This window comes from Octopus bimaculoides, chromosome 16 (genome assembly GCF_046866305.1).
Source record: "Octopus bimaculoides isolate indiv1 chromosome 16, ASM4686630v1, whole genome shotgun sequence".
Classification (NCBI taxonomy): Eukaryota; Metazoa; Mollusca; class Cephalopoda; order Octopoda; family Octopodidae; genus Octopus; species Octopus bimaculoides.
In genome coordinates this window covers 23213455-23236451 of record NC_142943.1, presented here as the reverse complement: position 1 = coordinate 23236451, position 22997 = coordinate 23213455, and positions in this window count along the sequence as shown.

The following is a 22997-nucleotide window of genomic DNA, read 5'->3' as shown; positions in this document are numbered from 1 at the left end:
CACGGCGAAGACGGAAGTCCGGATGGCCCCTGTGCAAGGGCAATCCGAACACAGACAGGTGTTGCAAAGAGTGACCGGTAGAGCGGAAATGGCGTGAGACCGGGGTGTCATTGCCGAGTCGGATGTCTCGGAGGTGTTCTGCGAACCAGTCAGCCAAGCGGCGTCACATGCATGTATGGGTACAGGACGTCACCAACGGTGTAAATAACAGGAAATACGTACACAAACGAGTTAAATACGTAAACAACGAGAAAATGGGAAACATGAAAAGTAAGCACAAAGAAAGGACCCTTCATCAGTTGTCGGCTGTCTATCTACTCATTTCGAGTATTCAACGACAATATGAGACTTCAAAGACAGTTGCTCTCATAAATTCTTAAATGAAATTTAAGATTTATGGAGGGTCGAACTTGAAAACAAAAACATGACAGTGGAGACATACAATATATACATAATTATATATATATGTATACACACACTCATACACACACAGCCAGACACATAATAATATATTTCCTTTTTGGATTTGGTTTGCAAGAGTCTTTATGTGAGTTCCTGTGTTGAAGCATATTCTGTTGTGTCTGGGAAGAGTCATCTTACCCCACAGCCATATATATATATATATATATATATATATATATATATATATATATATATGTCTGTGTCCGTGTGTCCCTCTCACCACCGTCTAACGGGAAGGGATACAATGTTTTAGATACATATATGCAAATATAAACCTACATATACTTATATACAAGCACAAACAATCATATAAACACGTATAGACACTCACATATATACGTATAATCATAAAGTATACACATGTATACGCTTATCCATCTACACATATATATGTCACTATTTTCGCAGATAACGGTTAAAATTCAAATTTGAAAACAATTTTATTTTTATTTTAATTTTATTATACATAGACATATACACATATATATGCACACACACACACACACACACACACGCACACGCACACATACACACGCACGCTAAAATACACATAAATCTGCACAAACGTACATACATATTAATCTCTGTACACTCATACGATTAGGTATAACTAAACATACGCATTTCAGTATCATGCATTTCAGCATGAATGTATGGATTTCTACATGTAAATGATAGAAAGGGGTGATTATATACGGGTATTCACTAGTGGAATCTGGATGTTACCCCATTCGGATTTACGGTTGAGGGTTGGTTTGCATTCCTGTATACAGACAGCTTCAGTGACTTGTCTTAGCATTGCATCAGTGGGATGTGTAGATATGATGTCTACACGTCTACACACTGACATACCTAAATACTCACATACATGCGTAAGTACATAAGTACATACATACATACATACATACATACATGCATACATGCGTATAGGTCTGCGCGCATGCATACGCATGTGCACATATGCATATGTAATACTTACATGCACACATACATACATACGTATATACATACGTTCATACGTACGTACGTACATACATACTTACATACATACATACATACATACGTACGTACATACATACATACATACATACATACATGCATACATACATACATACATACGTATGTACGTACATACATACGTATATATCATGAACTAACTGTTACTTTCTCAGATGTAGCACAGAATTTTGTCAGTGAACAGGTCACGGTCTCAAAGCGACGAAAACTATTGTGGCAAATTAAATTTATATGTTGAACTGAATCTAACGGTTTTTGTGTGTTTTTAAATGGCTTATAAACACCTTCCACGCTGCAATTGTTTTTCGTTTCAGCACACGATCTCAGATCAGATCACTTGCTATGCAAGTACATCTCCATAATATAATATATATGTATATATTTCTCCTATTTGTTTCAGTAATTTGACTGCGGCCATACTGGAGCACTGCCTTTGGTCGAACCCGTCGATTCCAGGACTTATTCTTTGTAAGCCTAGTACTTATCCTATCGGTCTTTTACCAAACCACTAAGTTACGGGGACGTATGCACACCAACATCGGTTGTCAAGCGATGGTGGGGGGACAAACACAGATACACTAACATACACACACACATATATGTATGTATATACATACGACGGGCTTCTTTCCGTTTCTGTATACCAAATCCTCTCACAAGGCTTTAGCCGGCCCGAGGTGTCACGCAGTGGGACTGAACCCGGAACCATGTGGTTGGTAAGCAAGCTACTTACCCCACAGTCATATATATATATATATATATATATATATATATATATATATATATATATATATATATATATATATATATATATATATATATATATATATATATATAATATACATATATATATATATATATATATATATATATATATATATATATATATATATATATAAGAGACCAAGATGTACGTACACCGCTATATTTTATATATAGAGATGGGACAAGAACGCAAAACATCCAGAGAGTTATGTGATACAAAAAAGGGACTTTCTTGGTTCGAGTACCATCCGTGCAACATCTATATTTCTCCCATTGCCTGTTAAATCTTATGTCCCTGCCGTAAGGCTTTACTTCTACGCACGCCAGCTGAAATTAATTCGTCCTTAGTCGAAAGACACCTGTGGTTATGTCCTGTGTAACATTTCCTTGTTTTTTTTTCCGTCCTTTTTTTCGTATACATTCGCTGCTTTCTTCCAAGGAATCTAATGCTCTTAGCTTAGTTTTTCCATGGGGCTGGCCAGATTGGAACAATCTTGGGTATAACCAGCCGAAATTGCAAAGATAATCTGGAACTCGACTGAGGATAGAAAACTCCGAATGACCCGTCCTTGTTTTCTTTGTATTGTCTGTCTAGATGGTTTGTTGTCTCTTTTTTGTATCACCTAACTGTCTGGATGTTTTGCGTTCTTGTCCCATTTTTGTATTTTATATTTATATATATATAACCTAGATAAAACGTAGATATGTTTCGACCAAAGATTGGCGCAGGTCATGTCTCATGTCTAACTATTGCACAACCTCATAGTATTATCTAAATCCTTTTTAAGTCAAGTTTTGTGGTATCATGGCCCATTCGAGTAGGGAGTACTTGTTGAGTAAGGTAGCTTATCTGGTATTCCTTGTAGAAATTTACTCAGATTCCGTTTAAAGGTAATGAGATCCTTTTCCTCTTTGATCTGCTTCGGGATAATGCTAAATAAGACAGGGCCTGTTGAGGAAAAGAAATTGTGTTGCAATGTATTTATGTGTTGTGATACTGAATTGGATAGGGGACGTATTTTCGAGATGTTTTGTTTTGTATGGGAGACGACAAAGGGCAGCAGTATTCCAGCTGTGGCCGTACAAAGGAGGAGAAAAGTGGAATGATGACAACTAGTTTTCTGAACAGGAAGGTTCTTAGGATCCAGGATCCAGGAGCTCATCCTACTGGATATATCGACCTTATTGTTGATGCGGGCCTTCCAACTGAGATTGTTATCAACAATTACTCCCAAGTCTCTGATATTATTACATGATGAAGAGAGGTTATTTTCCTCTTTCACTTGTTTCAGTCATCTTGTTTCAGTCTTACTTGTTTCAGACTGCGGCCATGGTGGAGTAACACCTTTCTAGTCGAAGAAATCGACTCCAGGACTTATTCATTGTAAGCCCGGTACTTATTCTATCAGTGTCTTTTGCTAAACTGCTAAATTACGGGGACGTAAACACAACATCTGTTGTCAAGCGATGGTGTTGGGGGACAAACACAGGCGTAGACACACACACACACACACACACACACACACACACACACACACACACACGACGGGATTTTTAGTTTCCGTCTACTAAATCCTCTCACAAGGCTTTGGTCGGTCCGTGGCTACAGTAGAAGACAGTCGCCGAAGGTGTCACGCAGTGGGACTGAACCTGGAACTATATGGTTGCGAAGCAAGCTTATTTCCACACAGCCACGCTTCTCCTTTTATACTTGTATTATATATATACTTGTATATATATATATATTTGTGTGTGTATATATGTGTGTGTATGTGTGTGTGTATATGTGTATATATATATATATATATATTAAACGTAAATTGACGTTTAATATATTCTTTCACCTCTGCCACTATCTGGCATATACAGGTGCTTACACTTATCAAGTATTACCTCTAAAACTTACAGTACCTACGTATATATATATATATATATATATATATATATATATATATATATATATATATATATATATATATATATATATATATATATATATATATATATATATTTGTGTATGTATATGTATATTTTTGTATGTCTGTATATACAAGGTTTCCACAAAGACACTCCCTGATTTCAAACAGATATAACATGTAATTTTATTGTTATAATCTATCACAGTTAGTAGCTTCAGATGCAGGTTTTCATTCAGCCTCATGTGGTGTAAGGTAGCATTAAAAGTACTCAACGTGCGCCCCTCTGGTTGCTCGGAAATCATCGATGCGATAATCCAGTTCGGTTCAGACGCTCAGCAGCATATCTGGACTTACCATGCGAACTGCTTCAGTGATCAAAATTTTCAGGGTTGCAGGCAGTGGTGGTACGCAACTGTGCTTTTCACGTAACCCCAAAGAAAGAAGTCACAAACAGCTAGGTCTGCTGACCTCTCAGGTCACTTGCAGAACACCTGATCTCGTGCAGCACGACCAATCCATCCGTTTAGCAAATGCTCAGTGAGAAATCTCTTGACAGCGGTGGAGCACCATCTTGCTGGAAAAGGTAGTCATCACCCTCAGCAGCTGGTTGTGGAAACATCCAATTAGTCAGCATCTCCTGGTAACTTTGACCAGTAACAATTCCTCCCTCAAAAAAGAAAGGGCTGTACACTATCCTCTCTGATACAGCACAAAACACACTAACTTTTGGTGAGTCTCTATATTCATGTCCCCATATCCTTATGTTATGCCTATTGACTTTACCGTTCAAATGAAATGTCGCCTCATCACTGAAAATGATTTTTGAGAGCAGGTTATTATCTTCCATTAATTGTTTGATATTCTCACAAAATTCAAATTGCATTCCACTATCTTTCGGGTGAAGTTTTGGATTAAGTTTAAGGGTGGAACTTTAGGTGTTTGTGTAGGATCTTGCAAATTGTGCTTTTGGGGGAGGTGTAACTCTCGGCTAGCTCTTCGTATTGACTTTTTGAGGCTGTGCACTAATTTTCTTCTAACTCGATCAATAATTTCCTCTGATACTAATGGTCGGCCAGAATGTCCTTTTTTCTGATCACAGATACATCCTTTCTGACTAAAATCATTGTGCCATTTGCGAATGGACATGGGTGTAGGTGGAATCGTATGATACCTGAGTCAGAAAGCACGTTTGCACGGCCACAAAACTGTTTGATCTTGCAAATTCAAGTATACACCAGCTGCGTTGCAGTGGGGTGATGGCCATTTTTAGATTTCTTTACATCCCTGTGGTTTTCAGGTCAAAGATGTCTAATCACATGAAAAAAAAATGTCTAATCACATGAAAAAAAAAATGAAATAACTTGTTAGAGAACCAGTTCACAACATGTTTATGAATATATTTGAATTAGTTAAAATATCATAACATCGTGAAATCAGAGAGTGTTTTTGTGGACACCCTGTATATATATATATATATATATATATATATATATATATATATATATATATATATATATATATATATATTATATATATACAGAAAGAGAAAGAAAGAGAGCTGAGGGGTGGTGCATATGTTAGAGCGGAACTTAAGCTAAATAAATGTTTGTTAGGAATTAAATGAAGGTAAAATAGAAAGACCTAAAGAATAAGAAAATATTAGAAAATTTTATGATAGTAGGGAAAAGAAAGGCAGAAATGTACGGTGTTAAAATATAGAAAATGAGTGCAGACCATTGATTCCATATAAGAACCACAGAAGGGTCAAATTTCAAAGGCCAAGAGTTAAGAAACGATATCTAAAGAGATACCGATATCTAGAAAGAGACGTAATTAGAGATTTTGAGAATAGGACCTAATGAGACGGAGAGATTGGGGAAAGAAGGATATCTGTCCGTCTGTCTATCTGTCTGTCTGCTGTCTGTCTCTGCTTGTCTCTCTCTCTCTCTCAAGCATACTCACATATATATTAAGAGAGAGGGAGAGAGAGAGAGAGAGAGAGAGAGATAAAGATATAGCAAGTGTGTTGGATACGGAGAGACTGAGAGAGAGGGAGGCAAATTATAGGTAAAGGAAAAATTAGAGACACATCTGAAAAAAAATCTGAAAAACCATACACACATATACACACACGTATCCCTCCCCCGCGCATCACACGCATGTACGCGCACGCACACATACACACTGCACAAGTACACATGTATATAACTATTCCAGAGAGTCAATAGAGATATCTGTGATCTGAGGCTGAACTAACATTTAATTAGGTATGACTAATAGTAATTAATACATGACAATGGCAAGCACCAGGCAATTCTCGCACCACTGGACAAACATTTGTGCGAGAAGTAGAACTGGTGACTCTATAAACCCAGAAATATCTTCATAGATAGGTTCACACAAAACGAATATATATTTGTTAGTAGAGAATGACAGACAAACATGCAAATGGATAATTATACGTAGCGATAGACAGAGACTAACAGACGAACAAATAAACATGCAATTATAAGTCGGATTGCAAACAAGCAAAAAATACATAGTTATAAATTGGTAGACGGCAAAATTCATAGACATAAAATATTCGTAACTTTCCTGTGAAAATCTGTCAGCTGATTAGACTAAACTGTGTTGATAAGGTCTAATAAATCGAAACACGTCCATATTTGGTCCTTGTCTGTGAGCAAAGATCAAATTAACTTTGAGAGATTGTTAATTTCTTAAAATAATCTCGCCCAATTTTCTGTTTCTTTTAAGAGTCACAAACAATTGCAGCAACAGTTTTTTTCTCTCATCCCAACTAACAAGTAAATTTCAATTCATTAAGACTCTTCAATAAGACAGACAGATAGATGTAAAGACAGAAATATAGACAAACAAATAACAAAGGTTACAAATAGACAAATAGACAGAAATATCGATGTTTGGAAATAATAAGTTCAGCATATACAAGTAACTACATACGTTACTCATGCACAACTCATTCTCTTACACTCATGTAATAACACGTGCATACACCACATCACTTACAGACACTCGAATATGTTCACACTCAAAAGTAGACACATAACATACATTCACACAGGCACGGCATACGCACGCACACAAATATGCATCTGCAAATACTCATACATGTCAGCAAACCTTACAACGTACATACACATACCACATATTCTCTCATAACAAGCATACTTATTAACAGCGTGCTATATTTTTTTGTGATATGAAATGATTCATCTGAAACAGGCTTTATCTCAAAGAAACAGACATTTTCTAGCATTGTCGATTGTCTTCTAGATATCGCTTCAGCAAAATATTATTCTCTATTCTTCTTCCCTCGCAGTTTTTCATTGTTCATCACACCTTATACATTTCATTTATCTCTCATAATACCCTGATATATTGTCTCCTCACCTGTACTGTAGTTTTGTTCCTATCATTTCAACCATCACCTCTTTCTACATCATCGAATATTGCTCAGTACTGATTATTCATTCAATTGCCTTTCAAACTGATGGAATCTCCAAAGCTGTCTAGCCTATCTAACCACCAATATACTCGACCATCTTTTTTGTTCTAGCATATTCGGCATTTATTGATTAGGAAATATACTACTCCACTTAGATGAAAAAAAAGTCGTTTATCGGTGTGAAGAAATATCAAAGAATTTGTCAAAAATGAAATTAAAAAAAAAGTCTATGAATACTTCCCAGTGTTGATGGTAATGATGATGCTGATGAGGAAAATTGTTTCATCATCAGTGCAAATTCGAAAAAGTTACGAAGAAGTATGGTGTAAATACAAAAGGCCTGAATGTTGTAATTGAATAACTGAAATAGCGCATACTTACAACAAAAGCAAAGCTAACTAGGTTTGAACAACGGATTAAGCAATACCGTCAAAACAAATTGTTTAGAACCGACCAAAAAAGATTTTATAAAGAGTTTAATGATAATAAAAAACGTGAAATATTAGCCCCTGATGCTGATGAAAGCCGACTTTTCTGAGCTAAAATATGGAGTAAGCAAGAACAACATAATACTATAGCTGAATGGCTCTGCAGCCTGAAGCAAACAGCTTCTTATCCCCAGCAAGAGGCTATCCACTTCTCAGAAGACTGAATCAGAAATATGAGTAAAAAGACAAGCAATTGGAAAGGAGCAGGACTGATTGTGTACAGGGATTTTGTATAAAACAAAAAAGACTCAGTAAATGCCATAAATTGATCGCAATTTAATGCATTGATCAATGGAGAAGAAGAAGAAATCCAGGGTTGGTTGACAAATGGACGGACAGAAGGATGCATCAAAGGGAAATGCTGCTGATAATTACAGGCCAATTTCTTGTCTCCCATTAAGATAGAAGTTACTGTCAGAAGGAATTGCAGAAAAACTGTACAAATTTCTTGATGAGAACGATATATTACCGATGGAACAAAAAGACTGTAGAAGGAGATGCAGAGGTACCAAAGATGAATTATTGATGGAAAAAATGGTAATGCAAGATTGTAAACGAAGGAGAACAAATCTGGGAATGGCCTGGATTGACTATCGCAAAGCTTACGATATGATTTCACATTCGTGGATCATCGAGTGCTTAGATCTGTTTGGGCACTCTGGGTATCACAAGAGTGATTTTCCAGGATGATAGCATATATCCATTGCTTTTTGTACTCTGCATGATACCTCTGACCTTGGTACTTAGGAAAATGAACCTGCGGCACCAACTAAAGACAAAATCCCAAACAATCAACCACCTCCGCTTCATGGATGATTTGAAACTCTATGGCAAGGATGAGACAAAAGTGAGTACCTTGGTGAGTACAATCCACTGTTCTAGAGATGATATTAGAATGGAATTTGGACTTAAGAAGTGCGGAATAATTTACCTAAAAAGAGGCAAGGTACAGAGCTTAGCAGGGAATAGAGACTTGATTAAAAAAATTGAAACGGAAGGCTACAAATACCTTGGTGTAGTAGAGGTCAACGAGATAATGGAGAAGAAAATGAAAGAGCAACTGAGGAAGGAATATTTCCGAAGACTAAGGTTGGTGTTGCGTTCAAAATTGACCGGATAGAATAAAATCCAAACAGTTAATACGTGAGCATCACTTCGGTATGGAGCGGGTATTATAAAATGGCAAAAGAGAGAAGTGAAGAAAATGGATACCAAGACCAGAAAAATGTCGACAGTACACGAGATTTCCACCCTAAGAGTGACACAGATAGGCTGCACTTGTCTAGAAGAAAGGGTGGGAGGGGTTTGATTAGTTGTCAGGATTATATCGAAACAGAGGAAAACAGTTTAGGGTGGTATATAAAAATGCCATGGAACCATTGCTGAAACACACGAAGGCCGGCGCCATCAAAACTGAAAATTGTGTAATGGACGAAAAATTCAAAGAAGAAATGAACACAAAAATGAAAAAGGATGGAAGGAAAGAAAATGTATGGTCAGTTTGCAAGAGATGTGAACGCTAAGAGAAATACAAAGCGGTGGTTATGGGTAAGGAGGAGTGACCTGAATAGAGACAGAAGAACTCATATGCGCAGTTCAAGAACAAGCATGTGAAGTGCTGAATAGACAACACCACCGACAGCGACAAATGCAGAATGTGTGGTGAGAGGTGTGAAACAGTATGGCACATCGTTAGCGAATGCCGGAAATTGGCACAACGTGAATACAAAAGACGCCATGACAATGTGGCAAGAATGAGCAAAGAACAAAGACGTGGTATGAACAAACCCCAGAAGGAGTCACTGAGAATGAGAATTGCAAAATTCTGTTGGATGCAATGATTCAACATATAGCATGCTCCGTTGACGGGATCAACGTGAAAGAGGAAAAAATAACTATGACGATTTGAAGCCGGAAATATGAAGGTTGCGGTTAATGAAGAGAGTAGACGTGATATCAATAGTAATTGGTGCACTTGGGAGTGTCAGCACTCAACTACCAACTTGGTAGAAAAAGGTTGGTACAAGTGTGAAGGCAGAACACCTACAAAAATTAGCATTGCTTGGAAATTTTGGGGGAGGGAGCTAGTCGATGTAATCGACCCCGTTGTTTCCCTGGTACGTATTTTATTGACCACGAAATGAGGAAAGGCAAAGTCAACCTCGACGGAATTTGAACTCAGAATGTAAGGGCGAACGAAATGCCGCTAAGTATTTTAACCAGTGTGTTGACGAATCGGCAAGCTCGCCGTCTTAATAATAATAATAATAATAATAATAATAATAATAATAATAATAATAATAATAATAATGATAGTGATGATGATGATGATGATGATGATGATGATGATGATGATGATGATGATGATGATAATAATAATAATAATAATAATAATAATAATAATAATAATAATAAGAAGAAGAAGAAGAAGAAGAACAGAAGCACCGGGCTGAATAACAACATAGATGTGCTACACCGGGTTTCCTATACAAAAACAAATCTAATCCAATAACATCGATGGAAAGAACCGGTGGAAGATTTGAAGGAAGCGGTCTTTTAACGAAGATAATTTTAAAAAAATATTTTTTATTTTTAAAAAATGAAATTTTACTGCCATACAAAGTACAAGTCCTCCTATGCACGATGTCTCAGTGAAACACGTGCGATCACACACGCAAAACCAACACCGGAAAGTTTACAAACTATATAAAAAAGAAATGGAACAAAATAGTAAGTACATATATTGAATAATTACGCATACACTCGAACGTGTACACAATGATATATACGTTTTGATACCCATAGAACTACACATGCATCTTAATGTTTACACAACTACGTGAAAATCACAGGACTCTCACTCAATAATAATAATAATAATAATAATAATAATAATAATAATAATAATAATAATAATAATAATAATAATAATGACGATGACGATGACGATGATGATGATGATGATATTGATTATAATAATAATAATGACAACAACACTAGCTAGAAACACTAACCATGAATAAGGTAGCACCAATAATCATAAATTATATAAAACATTCCAGACAAAAGAGAGGCTCATAAAAACCAAAGTCATCCCCTTTAGAAGAGTAATATTTCAGGGAGACGCACTCTTTCCCTCTACTCCTCTTCTTGGCACTGACGCCTTTATCTGACATGCTCAAGAGAACTGGATGTGGATACAACTGTTACGGCAAAACAATCAGCCTTCTCTTATATATGGATGATCTAAAACTGTACGCTACAAATGATAAGCTGCTAGAAACATTACTACAGATAGTACATGGATTTGTCAAAGAAATAAACATGAAATTTGGCTTAGAAAAATGTGCCGAAGCAACCTTGAAAAGAGGAAAACTAGTTAAGAGTAGCAACATCACACTAGATAAAGCAAAGGAAATAAGAGAATTAGACCAAAGCCAAACATACAAGTACTTAGGAATCAATGATCTAGATACGATATAACACACACAAATAAAAGAGAATATAAAAAGGGAATACTAAAGGCGAGTCAGATTAATACTGAAAACCATGCCCAGTGTGAAAAACAAGTTAATAGGTATCAACACTCTAGCGGTCCCACTTATGAGTTACAGCGACAATACTCTTAACTGGACTCTAAATGAACTAATCAAAATAGTCAGGAAAACAAGAAGAATAATCACAAAATCCAAAATCTGACACAGAAAAGCTATACATACAACGTATCGAAGGTGGTAGAAGCCTTATACAGATAAAAAAAAAAAACTATTACAAATTAACCACCATAGGTCTACAGAAATACCTACTTCAGAACCAAAGAAAATTAAATAGCCACAAAACATGAACCAAACAAAAAACTGTTTTCAGTCTTTTTGGAAGCTGACAAATGCAGAAAAGAATTCATAGTACCTAACAACTATGAAGAAAGAGAAGAAACAACAAATGCTGTAAAACAACTGAAATCCAAACTAAAATTGTAATAGAGACGGATCATGATAAAACGATAGCAACAGATGACAATGTTTCTCTGAAAGAAACAGAGAAAATTTCAAATTACAAAGATCTGGAAATAGAGGTAACTCGAAATTGGAGCCTAAAAACAGAAACAATTCCTGTCATAGTAGGCGCATTAGGTATAAAAAACATTCAGACAAATACATACCAAAAACATCAGGACTTACAAGTATATATAACATATAGAAAATAGCACTACTAGGCACCGTACACATCCCACGTAAAACACTTTCAATACAGTTAAAGTAAGAGCACCACAACAAACTATAGCACATACTCAAGGCACACAGAGCTGCACTCGATAGTGCAATGAAAGCACGTGATAAAAATAAGGCTACCGAATAATAATAATAGTTCATTCTTTTATTGGCCACACGGGCTTACATAAAACAACATAGAAGGACATAACAGGACGATACAAATGGATTTTAAAAAAGTGTAAACAAAAGTATCAATTATAATTAAAAAATAGAGACCCGTAGAATAAGTACTAGGCTTACAAAGAATAAGTCCTGGGGTCGATTTGCTCGACTAAAGGCACTGCTCCAGTATGACCACAGTCAACTGATTGAAACAAATAAAAGAAAGGCAAAACATCCCTCTCCACCGTCACTTTATTTCTCAAGTGTAACTCGAAAAAGTTTATGAGGGCTTGGCCAAAGAGAAAATGTGTCCACCATACTACCTCTTTCGCTACAGCCACAAAACAAATAAAAATTATCTGTCACTCCCGGCGAAAGGAGGGCAGTAGGGCAATCTTCACTATGGATTCAACTGATTTCAGGATCCGTCCTACACGCAACAGCAGGTGTTCGGCATAAACCCACAAGTCAGCAATGCTCGGGCATTGGACAAGTGCATGTAGAACGGTTTCACCGCGCTGCTAGCATCTCGAACAAGCCCGACTGACAGCACACCCGTACCTGTAGACTTTGTCTCGTACCGGTAGCGCACCCCGGTAGCGCTACCAGGCTAAAGACATCTGGAAATTATCCATAATAGTCCCTGACCGGAAAGTACTTCCTCGTTTCTAATCCTCTGTCTATAGCTAAAGTGGAACATCCACCGATCCTATTGCACGACTTGTAGAGGACAGTGAGCACCTAACGACATTCTAAGTTCAAATTGCCCAGTCTCGCCCTAACCTTTACCCAGGACTGCAGCTCCGTCAAAGAGACGAGCTTCAGAAAGGCATGTCTAACAAATAGAGCCTACACACGTTCACCTTTTAGAAATTGCTGCAGGGGGCGCAACTTGGGTTCATGATATCCCGGTCTCGCGCCATTTCCGCTCTACCGGTCACTCTTCGCTCCTTTGCGTCACATGGGCTCAACTCTTCTCCCATCTTCATCTAACCCTCATCCCCTCTCCTCTCTTCCTCTCACATCTACTTCCTCCTACCCACCTCTCCTCTCTTGCTCTGACTCCTACTTCTTCTCTTGAATCCCACTTCTTCTCTTGAATCCTACTCTCTCTCTTCTCTTCACTCCTACCCACCTTCTCCCTTCCCCTCTCCCTTCATCGTCACCCCTCCCTCGTAAACCCACCCCTATACAATCAAACCCCAACTTCCTTATCCATCCCATCGCACCCTACACCATCCCTTACACCCACTCCCACATACACCATTTCTATCCCCACTATCAGCATAACACACACCCTATCCGTGCTTTCCCCACTCTCGCCTCCCCACATCTCAACACCACACATCACACCAAACACCACGACACCATACACCACCATACCACCCAACATCACACCACCACGTACACACTAGCACTGACCACTTCTCAGCCCTACACCATCATCCGCATACCTACACATGCACACACGTACACGTTAAGGTCACCATTCCTCTTCCACATGCACACGTCAAGGACACTATTCCTCTTCCACACGCACATACATGCTCTCTTATACACTCGCACGCGCACCTTCGTTTTCGGATCACGACTACTTTATTATCACCCCTTCTTCCTAGCTCTCCTGTGTTACCCCTCTGTCCAGCATTCGCCATGGTAGATCGCTAACCGCGCTACACATTCTTTATTTTCTCTCCTTGTTTCTTTCTGTGTTCCTTTCTGTGGAAGAGCTTAGGCTCGAAACGTTAAAGACTTTTTCACTTCCCAAGCGTTAAACTAATATATCTGTTTGTTGTCTTCACCACCTGTATATATATATATATATATATATATATAGCGATTAATAAGAGGAATGGCCACTAAAGTGGATTCCTATACGCTAGAGATAGACGTCAAATCGCCTTACCACAAAGTGTGTGTTCTCAAGAAAAAACTCAGCAAACGCCAAAATGTAAAAAATAAGCAAGGCAAATGAAAATTTACAAAATAAAACGATTACCTACGTGTCATGATTTCATTAGTAATACTTGCAAAATGCAAAATGCAAGGATCAGTAACTTCTCAGCGTAGCCTGTTGTATTTCAAAATATATTTCTCAGAACTATACACAGAAACGTTTTCCCGAAAGAAAACTCATGTACAGTTCTGCAAAATATATTTGTGGTATTTTCAAATGTCTTCATTTTGGCGCGCTAGTGCTGGAAATAACCCTGCAGATAATAAATTACAGTAGTTAATTTACCGGTTTGAGAACATTGCTATTTTAAATTAAAATAATGAGTGTAGAAATTGATATCAATCAATTAACATCAATTTAAACCAGTGGTCTAGCATATTTTTTAAAAAATCAGAAGATTTAAAAATTATATTACAATTAATAAGAGGAATGATCACTAAAGTGAATTCCTATACGCTAGAGATAGACGTCAAATCGCCTTACCACAAAGTGTGTGTTCTCAAGGAAAAAAAACTGAGCACGCCATAATGTAAAAAATATGCAAGGCAAATGAAAATTTGCAAAATAAAACGATTACCTACGTATCATGATTTCATTATTAATATATATATATATATATATATATATATATATATATATATATATATATATATATATATATATATATAAGTCAGTAAATAGTGGGGTTGTGCTAACCGCACGTGGAGAAATAATAGGAAAATGCAAAAAAGCCAGAATGCTGAACTGGGAGCACAATTTAATGAAGATTCCCTCCAACCGGCCTTCACTGCGATGAAGCAAACTATCAAGAAGGAGAATGAAAATGTTCTCCTTGTTCGAAAATGTCTGGAATTCAGCAGAAGACATCAGCTGTGAAATGGTTTTTTCTTCTTTTGCAATTTCTGGCGCAGAATTTTTCAGCGAATAACTTGTATTTTTCGATTTTCTTTTTTTCACACATTCGAATTCACCGCCATTAATTTGCGCACACATATATATATATATATATATATATATACGATACGTGTACGCATATCCACGAATGTATAGAAATACACACATGTATGTATGTATGTATGTATGTATGTATGTAAGGTAGGGTCACTTTCAGCAATTATGGAAATCTGAATTAAAATATATATTTGCAGTAATGCTGCCTGCTATTAAAAGTCACCTGATGTTGTGAACATTTGTAATGCATGTGAAAATTTTATGAGCAGAGACGGAGCAACGTTTTTAATGTGTTTGAGTCATATGTTTAATGACAGAGTTGCGGTCATATTGAACGTATTTGGTTTCAAATTTTAGCACAAGGCCAGCAATTTCAAGAGAGGGGTAAGTCGATTGCCTCGCCCCCACCCCCCAGTGTTCAATTGCCACTTATTCTATCGACCACGAAAAGAAATGTAAAGTCGATCTCGCCGGAATTTGACCTCAACAGAACAGCGGAGGAAATGTCGCTAAGCATTTTGCTCGAAGTGTTAAATATTCTGCCTGCTCGCCGCCTTTTATATAACGTATATTGATATATTACCTAGAAGAATATTTTTCTCGCATCTGTTCATGCAAAGAATGCATATCTGGTGGAAGACATCTAATATCTGAATGTGCATTGGCTGTTTGTGAATGATTAAGCTGACAAAGTATCGGTTGCTTTGCGTTAGATTTCTTATCGATGCGGTGGAAACATTCGACGTTGTGGACCTCTGAAATATCCCTGTTCGGTCAGATCGACTCAAACATGACTATTTATAGTCTCGTGAAGTAAAACGACTCTTTCAGCACAAACACCAACGCCATTTCTCTGCCTAAAGCATTTTCCATTTTGTCTGCTAGAACAATCATGTTATTTAAATATTTCGCCCCCCCCCCCCCCACTCTGTCCGTCTGAGTTATGTATAATTTATTCTTTTACTTGTTTCAGTCATTTGACTGCAGCTATGCTGGAGCACCGCCTTGAAAGGTTTAAGTCGAACAAATCGATCCCAGACTTGTTTTTTAAAACACTTAGTAATTATTCTATCGGTCTGTTGTGCCGAACCGCTAGGTTCGGGGACGTAAACACCAACACCGGTTGTTAAACGGTGATGGGGGACAAACACAGACACAAAGGCACTCACACACATAGATGTATACATATATATACGACGGGATTCTTTCAGTTTCTCTCTATCAAATCCACTCACGTGACTTTGGTTGACCTGAGGTTAGAGTAGAAGACACTTGCCCAAGGTGTGTTTGGTGGCACTGAACCCGGAACCATGTGGTTGGGAAGCAAGCTTCTTACCACACAGCCACGCAAAGTTGAGTTTTCAACTTGTAATGATTTTCTCAATAATGGTAATAACAATGGTGACTCCTGACGTTGGTGCAGGTGCACAGCTATAGAGAATGACGTAATTAAATAAACTGTTCGTTAGTATATAAAAAAAGAAATCTGGCATCTTTTGCGCAGTAGTTAATATCACTTCACCGTAGAAGCTGACAAATCTTTTTAAAATCCCAAGATCCTTTAAAACATCGTTAGAGGTGTGAATTAAGGAAAGCGGTTTCTTATCGAACCCAACAGGCTAAAATTTAGAGTGAGGAGATAAATATGAAATGAATAATTCAATGGAAGTGTGAATAACTCGAAAAAGTTTCTAAGCTTCTGTAAAGAAGTGAGATTTTCTGTAATAGTTATGTTTAGGAAACTACAATTGATAAAAATACCTGTCACATTTGTAAATAAAGGAAACTGATATTAATCTTCTTGTATCAGACAAGCACCATTGATTGGTTTTTGGCAAACCTACTTCTAAAATAACACAGTATAAATGCAAAGGACATAAACATGTATCCATCCATCCATCCATCCATCCATACATACATACATCCATCCTTACACACACACACACACACACACACACGCACACACACACACACACACACACACACACACACACACACACACACACACACACACACACACACACGCGCACACACAAATATCATATATATATATTATTTTATTCTTTTATTTGTTTCAGCCATTTGACTGCGACCTTATACTTTTTAAGCCTAGTATTTATTCTATCGGTCTCTTTTGCCAAACCGATATGTTACGGGGACGTAAACACACTAGCATTGGTTGTCAAGCGATGGTGGGAACAAACGCAGACGCACACACACAGACACACATACACACGCGCGCATATGTATATATATATATATATATATATATATATATATATATATATCAGGTTATTCCATACGTTCTGTCCGATTTAACTTTTTTTTAGATTGAATGAAATTTAATAATATTTTAGAATGTCTAATGGAATTAAAAATTGTTTTTATGCATTTTTGTACATTTAAACTAATTAAATATTATTTTACAGAATAATAAAATTAAAATTTCTTTGATTTAAACCCTTTCTAACATGAAAGTATCCAAAGAGCATTTGAGTACAAAAAAGGAAACTCTGCAGCCGAAGCGACTAGAAACATACACTCAGTTTATGGCAAAGAATGCTTGAATGAAAGAACTTGCAGAAGATGGTTTACAAAATTCAGAAGTGGAGATTTCAGCCTTGAAGATGAAGATCGAACAGGACGTCAATTTGAGTTTGATGATAAATTCCTTGAGGGATTACTTGAACAAAATCCTGCATTATCAGTTGAAAAATTGGCAATAAAGCTTAGTTCAAACCATACAACTGTTCATCGTCATCTTCAACAACTTGGAAAGGTTCCTAAACTTGGAAAATGGGTGCCTCATGAATTGTCCGAAAGCAACCGCAAATCCCATGTTGACATCTGCTCTTCTCTTCATTCTCGCGAACTCATTTCACCCTTTTTGGATAGACTTGTGACTGGTGACGAAAAATGGACCTTCTATCGAAATGTTAGATGTCGTAAAGAGTGGCTTGGTAAAAGGGAAAAGGCTCAACCACAACCGAGAAGTGAACTTCATGGGAAAAAGGATCTTCTCTCTATCCGGTGGGATTGAAAAGGAGTAATTCACTTTGAATTGTTACCACCTAATGCAACAATCAATGCTCAAGTCTACTGTTAGCAATTAGAGCGTTTGAACTAAGCTTTGAAGAAAAAAGTCCCGCTTTAGTGAATCGAAAAGAAGTGTTGTTTCATCAGGACAATGCGCGACCACACACTGCAAAGATCACATCACAGAACATCGAAGAGCTTGGTTGAGGAAAAAAATCCACATCCACCTTATTCTCCTGACCTTGCTCCTTCAGACTACCATTTGTTTCGTCCTTTACAGAATCATTTGGGGGACATAACTTTCGCAAGCCAGGAGAAGGCCGAAACTGACATTTCAGAGTTCTTCGCTTTGAAACCAAAAGAGTTTTACATTGATGGGATTAAAAAGCTTGTAAATAGATGGAAGGAAGTCATAGATACGCAGGGAAAGTACATTGATGATTAAATTTCAATTAAATATAACATTTGATCACTTGTTTTCTTTATTCAAAATTCGGACAGAACTTATGAGATGACCTGATATATATTAGGATGAAATTTGTAGTAAGGTATATGGTAAAATTTGACAACTGCTAATCTTACGCCATTATTATATTTTGACAATCTTTATTTTTTGTTAGAAAGCTGACACATCTCTTTCTTTTTTCTACTTCATTTTGCGCTTTATAAAGTATTTATAAATCGTTTGTTTTGCTATTTTTGTTTAGAGATGGATATGTCGTAAATTCGCACAATTTTGAAATATGAGTTCTTTCTTGGAAACACAGCATCACAGAAAGCTCGGAATATTAATGGAGTATTTCATTTTAATGGTATTACACAACAGGTAGTATGAAATTGGTTTTCAAAATTTCGTTCTGGTAACTTTTACCTCACAAATGAGCAACACGTTCGACCAGAAACGAAGGTGGATAATGACGAACTGAAAACCACCGTCGAGATAGATCCATCTCAAAATGCCCGTGAATTATTGTTGTTGTTTGGTGTTAGCAAGCAAACAATATTGACTCACCTAGTTCAAGTCGGTAAAGTGAAAAGTTGGACAAGTGGGTTCCACATGAACTCAATAAAAATCAGAAACAGCAACGTTCGGAAGCCTGCATTATGCTACTTTCTCGTCACAAAAATGAATCATTTTTGAATCGAATTGTAACATGTGATGAGAAATGGATCCGATACAACAACTGTAAACGTTCAGTACAAAGGTTGGACAAAGACGAGCCACCAAAACACAGTCCAAAAAGCAAAATTCATAAAAAGAAGCTGATGGTGTGTGTTTGGTGGTCTGGCGCAGGTGTGATCCATTGTGACTTGATTAAACCTGGCTCATCAATCACATTCGAAGTATACTGCAGGCAACTGAAGCAAATGATGCAGAAGACAACGCCAGACCATACATCGCAAAAATGACATTGGCAAAACTACAGAGGTTGCAGTTGGAAGTTTTCCATCATCCACCATACTCAACTGATCTTGCCCCCACTGATTATCACTTCTGTAAAACAGGCTTTCCAAGATTTTATTGACTCTAGATTGCGAGGCTTTTACATTTTCGGGCTGGACTATCTACCGCTGAAATGGCAAAGTGTATTGAAAATATGAGTGCATACTTTGATGAATAAAACTTTTCCTTGTATTTATAAAACGTTAGAAAACTTTTTTCTTTTCAACAAATTTCATACTTGATGACCTAATATATATGACGGGCTTCTTTCAGTTTTAGTCTACCAAATCCATTCACAAGGCTTTCGTCGGCTCGAGGCTATAGTAGAAGACACTCACCCAAGGTGCGACACAGTGTGCTTGAACCCGGAGCCATCTGGTTGGTAAGCAAGCTACTTACCAAACAGCGAATCCTGCGCATACATACATACATACATACATATATTATATATATATCTATCTATGTATATATATATATATATATATATATATATATATATATATATATATATATATATATATAAATGTATATATATATATGTGTGTATATATGTATATATATATATATGCATATATATATATATGTATATATATATGTGTATATATATATGTGTGTATATATATATATGTATATATATATATATATATATATATATATATATATATATATATATATATATATGTATATATATATGTATAAATATATGTATATATGTGTATATATATATGTATATATACGTATATATATATATGTATATATATATATATATATATATATATATATATATATATATATATATATATATATATATATATATATATATATATATATATAAGGGTGACTTATTTGCAATTTTACAACCGAAAGGGCACTGGTCAGCGCCACTGTTAGAAGAAATAATAGTCAAAATAACTCATAGCCATGAGAAAGCACTTATCTTATTAATGACTCGTAAGGGAGGTAAGCTCCATACAACATTCGGGCATGTATATATATATATATATATATATATATATATATGTGTGTGTGTGTGTGTGTGTGTGTGTGTGTGTGTGTGTGTGTGTGTGTGTGTGTATACATACGTGTGAATATAATATACGTATTTAAAGATAGATAGATATGTACATATAGGTTTATATATATGTATATATATATATATATATATATATACACACGCACGCACACATACACACACAACAACAAATATATATCCACACATACACACACATGTGGATGTAGGCAGAAAGAAAATAATTGTAAGTGACAAATGAGCTTAAAATGCTTAAAATACATAACCTGAAGCTACACTTAAGAGAGATCTATCTGATGACTCCATCAATTCTAATAAATAAAGGGGCCATAAAGCTAATTATAATAAAGTAATAACTGCTTATAAGATTACCAAACTACATCCATGAAGAAAAGTTGGAATCTAAGGTTGTGACAACATATTAATAATGAAATGTACAACAATAGTGACAATATCAAATATGGCACAAATAACCTCAGTAAAATGAGAATAAAAAGTAATAGCAATAACAATAAAAGCCATAGCTGAAGGTTTAGCAACAACAAAACGAATGATGTCAAGAAATATTGCGACAACAAAAACTAAAACAAATATTGTAACAAATATTTCCTGGCATTTTTATGACTAATACTTTAGATGTACTGAAAGGGGTTATTTTTGAAATGAGCTAATAAGGAAATAGATTACAACTTTTCACGTTGAACCGATGAGATGTTTCAATATAGTACGAAACATGAACGTTATAACAACCACAACAACTAACAAACCGGCTGTTTTATTGGATTTAAGACAGCGGCAGCATTATATATTCAAATGAATGCATGCATTCCATACGTATATAGAAGTGTGATTAGAAATGTATCAAACGCATTCAATTGGGGTGGTCTGGAATGCTTTATAGATCCAACATTTACCATTATCTGAGTTAATCGGTGCGTTGAGGATCCTACCTTTCTACGTTACCATAACCTTATTGCATAAATTGATGTTTCAATGTTATTTAAGTCAGGTTCCATAAACTTGTGGAACAAGGACAATTATCACATAAAAAAGATCTTCAAAAAATAGCAGCCCGAATTCCCTCAAATTACACCATGCTAATTTAGATATAGATGACTGAAGGTACTTAGTGAAGAATTTTATTCTAGAATTTGTATTGATGTACAAGAACTCAGCTTTAAATCATAGGTATACTCATTCAAAGATAAACAAGGAAATGTAATTGATAGAGACGCTATAATTCAAACACAAACGTTTTGAATGTAGTAATTGCGTACATGTTTGTATAATTTCAGGCAAATATGTTTTCTTTGTGATTTAAAATTTCAGCATTATTTCGACCCACTGATTTTGCATGATGCAACAATTTGAAGACATGATGAAACAATTTGAAGACATGATGAAACAATTTGAAGACATGATGAAACAATTTAAAGACATGATAAAACAATTTGAAGGCACGTGGCTTAGTGCTTAAGGTAGTCGGCTCACGATCGCAAGGTCATGAATTCGATTCCCGGCGGCGCGGTCTGTCCTTTAGCAAGATCCTTTATTTCACGTTGCTTCTGTCCACTCAGCTCGCAAAAATGAGTAGTATCTGTAATTCAAATGGCCAACCTTGTCACATTCTATGTCACTCTGAATCTCCCTGAGAACTAAGTTCATGCGTATGAGGAGTGCTCAGCCACTTCCACGTTAATTTCGTGAGTACGTTGTTCTGTGATCAGATCATTTGGAATCCTCGTCGTCGTAACCGTAAAGTATCAGTTAATGAAAAATAATTCTAGTCCTTTTCGTCATTTACACAGCCATTAAAAACTTTAAATTTCATAAAGGTCCTTTAGATACTAAACATCCCAGATATCCCTTCAATTGTGTACAAAATATGGAGCTACAATCGTTTTACGAACGTCCAAGTTATCAGCTGCACTTTACTTGTCCATGGATGGTATACATACTATTACACCATTGATATTAAGTATAAATTTGAAAACGTATTTTGCATAGTATTCATTCTAACGTGTTAGTTTCAACGCGTTAGAAGGAATACAGCTAACGTCCTGAACAGACACACATACATATA